The sequence below is a fragment of the Nothoprocta perdicaria genome, unplaced genomic scaffold, assembly GCF_003342845.1.
Source record: "Nothoprocta perdicaria isolate Ctin4 unplaced genomic scaffold, notPer1 scaffold_419, whole genome shotgun sequence".
Classification (NCBI taxonomy): Eukaryota; Metazoa; Chordata; class Aves; order Tinamiformes; family Tinamidae; genus Nothoprocta; species Nothoprocta perdicaria.
The window spans coordinates 182,785-186,396 of NW_020455665.1; the positions used below are offsets into that span (position 1 = coordinate 182,785).

General features: G+C 52.6%; 1 protein-coding gene across 1 annotated transcript in view; it reads left to right on the forward strand.

Moving 5' to 3' along the window:
• The first annotated feature begins 3,540 nt into the window (after window positions 1-3,540).
• ASH1L (ASH1 like histone lysine methyltransferase) overlaps window positions 3,541-3,612 on the forward strand; it is a 35,038-nt gene continuing 34,966 nt past the window's right edge. The window contains exon 1 of the mRNA XM_026045926.1: window positions 3,541-3,568. The gene's annotated coding sequence lies outside the window, so the exon portion shown is untranslated. The remainder of the gene's footprint in view (window positions 3,569-3,612) is intronic.

The window sequence follows — 3,612 nt, forward strand, 5'->3', positions numbered from 1 at the left end:
TGTGTCCCAGCGTACAGACTCCTTCATTATAACACAGACACGGTCGAGAAAGTGAAGCAGCCAGCTGAGCTGATTAATCTTTTTCCTCCGCAGCCTGCAAAGCTCAGCCAAAATGGGCAAGAAAGCGAGTCGTAAAAGGACGCATGTTTGATGCTGCAGGGACAGAAAAYAGTGAAGCGTGTGTCTCGCAACTGAGCGCGGGGCTGTGCTCCTCAGTGAGTAAGCAATTCATGGACTGCAAACAGGCTGCGAGCACAACAAGCAGAACTGAGGGCCACCTTCTGTATCACTGGCTGGAACAGTTGCTAGCTCCGGCTGCAAACGGAGCAGTCGCTTCCTATTTTGTCTGCCCTGACAAGAGCAGTCAGACGCTCGAGTTCAGAGGCGGCAGCAGCTGTTCCAGCTCTGCGCTGCGTGATGCAGTTCTGCCCTCATCCGGGATCTCCTCGGGGGCCATTTGAAAGCCACAAGGGCTTAAAAGAAAGCGTAATGTCAGATTACCCCCCATTCTGCCCTCAGTACAGAAGGGACTCCTCAATCAGCAATTTAGGTCTCACTCCATGTAAGGAAGGAATTAAACCCATTTATATGCCACACCATACACATATATAATGAACTAGAGTAGTGCCAACACAGAAGATAACTAAGCATTCTTTTTTCTGCTCTATTTTAACATCCTCTTCCCTTATTCCGACGGCGCTCTTTTTCAGACAAACAGTATGGCTTATTTGACTGTTTTTAATTTTAGAGTCCATGGAAGTGGCTTCCTTGCTTGCTAAGAGCAAGGCACTAAGATGATAATTTAACAGAGGAATAACTAGAAGATGCAAGGGCTGTCTCCTCTTCACCTAAAACATCTCAGCCTTATGCTTGGGGCTTGGGGCTTCACCTCAACTCCTGAGTGAATGTTTCAGTAGGCAAGGACTCATCCCTTGGCCTCACCATGCTCCTTTTTTTTTGGACGTGTGCATGCAAAAATCCCTTGGGCTGCTCAAAAATTCAGCAGAATGATCCTTAGACAGAGTGGTGTTACCAGCTCTACTTCTTCAAAGCAGAAAACTCAAGAGATTAGCAAAGGTAGMAAGTCGAATGCAGACAGAGACTTGCACTTCATGAATGAGTACCTCTCCCTTTACAAAAATGGAGCTTAGTGCATCTGTATTTTCAACAGGCTATAAGGAAACTTCTGAGTGTTTGGAAACCTCCATTAATGCATTATATCCCTTGATTTTATAAAGTAACAACRTGCTATTTGGTCCCTCATCCTGAGCAGAAAAATAAAAGAAAAAAAAAAAGTGGCTTTTTGCTGATCTGCTTGGCTTCACAGGGAATGCAGAACCATAAGCACCTTTCTGGTTGAACTTAGATTGTGTGGTAAATCTCGAAAACAGGCCGAGCTTCAACCCATGTTGCATCATCTTTGAGCACAGTTTATCCTGGTAGCGTGGAGGGGCTTTTAGAGTAACTTTTCCATCTGTGGAAGGGCAGTAGCGTGAAGTCAGATCCTGAAATGGCAGCAGACTACCACGTGGTACAGGGATCCATCCGAAAACGTGCCGGAAGGTGGAGCTGTTTGGACACGAATCCGCACGGACTCCCCAGAAAGGGCAGTTCCTCCCACAAGGGGCTCCGCGATGAACGCGGGGCTGCTCAACTGGGATCTTCCCTTGGGAAGCGAGCAGATCCRCAGTCTTCCTCTTTAAAGGCTGCGCAATCACTAGGTGCTATTTGAGAAGAGCATTTAAAAGACAACAGCAAACGCGACTAAAACCCTTCAGCGTTAGGATATTGCTGCAGCTTTGTGGCGTTAGCTCCCCGGGTGCTAAGGGAGCTTTGCCAACAACACGGTGCTGCTGCAACGCACTGACRGCTCCTCTTGCAGCACCCACCAGAGGCCCAAGAGAGCCGATTCTGGCAGGACTGTCTTCACACAACCCGACCAGCCTTTGGTGGTTCCCACATCAATGCCAAGGGCTTTTTCCCCAGCCCCTCAACATGTATAATTTGTGGATTCTGGACTTTTGCAAACGTTTTACTTCAGTCTTCTAATAGATGCCTCGGCATTTAGTGATTCACTGGCTATGGCTGTCACTTTTTWCAGTTGTAAACGGTAATTCCAGGCACCGGGAGCGCGGGGGCCCGGGAGGCAGCCCCATTACAACACTTACCTTTGCAGCGCAGCACAGCAGCYCTCTCACGCTTCGCAGCATTTTGTCCTGCAGGGACAGAAATGGAATTGGGTTTTTCTTTTTTTTTTTCTTTAATTAATACTCTTTCTTGTTGAATATAGGACAGCAGAAGAGAATCATTCCTGTCCAAAGAGCTTAAAGTCAAGGCAGGCAAGTAACAACTCGGACACACTGGTCTGCAGCAGCACAGTTGACTGGTGCTAAACTGGGATCACACAATTGTGTTTCCTTCTTATGGTATTTCCTCCTCTCCAGCTTCATCTTGACCATGTGTTGGTGTCTACTGCTCAGATAACTTAGATTCCGACAGGGCAAAATGAAAGCACTCAAGCAATTGCAATGCAAGGAYTGGGGCAAAGGAAAAACTAAGTGGGTTATTTAGATCTGTCCTCTCTGCGGCCATTCAAGGTTTTCATGCCACTTCCCTAGGAGAAAAAAAGATAATACTCAAAGATGGTTTAAAAGCTCTTGGTAAATTTTGGTAAATCTTTGGTAGAAAATYGCGGTAAATATATTATTGGAAGCAAAATAACCACCTGGTGCTTCCTGACAGGGAAAAACTGCCTTGGTGGATGGGCTACTCCTGGGTTCCCGGGGGGTCTCAGCGCCGTCCTCGCTGAAGGGTTTTGTAAACGGGGGATTTTTGAAGGGGCGACGAGGATTTAACGGGGCCCAACGACGCTGGCGACRCTCTCCCGGGAGCCTCAAAGCTCCCCGGTCCTTTGGGGGGCTCTTCAGTAGGGTTTGTCGCTCCAAGCTGGCAAAGAGCCAGGAAACGTGGGCSGTTTTATTTGGTATTTTATGATTTAAAAAAAAAAAAAAAGAATATTTTTAATCTTTTTGTTAAAAACGGTCCCGGCGCGGGGGCCGCGGAGAAAACCGGCGCCGCGGGGCTCCGCTTCCGGGACGCTCGTCCCTCCCAGCAGGCCCGGGGAGCCGCAGGACACGCGTCCCTCGGGCCGGCGGCCCCGTTCCCGCCGCGGGCCCCGGCGCAACCGACACTCACCGCGCACCCCGCACCGCCGACGGAAGCCGACACGCTCCAAACCGCGCTGCCCCTACGGGTGCCGCCGAGGGCCGGGCGGGGCGGGGCGGGGAGCTGCGCCAGCCCCGCCCCTGTCCCGCAGCTGCGGACGGCGGCGAGGGCGGGGCCTCCGGGGAGGGGCGGGGCCGCGCAGGGGCGGGGCCTGGGGGCGGGGCGCTCGCTCGCGGCGGAGCAGGAGCCGCCGCCATTTTGGTTTCGCTGCCTCGGCGCCGCGCAGGGCCGAAGCGGTGGCGGGTCCGAGCGGCTCCCGCCCTGGCGCTGTCCGCGCGGGCGGCCGGCAGGATGCGGCGCGGAGGAGCCCGCCCTCGGCCCCGGCCCTGCTGCCGCTGACACGGTGAGGAGCGGGCGAGCGGGCGGGCGGGCAGGCGGCGACCGGGA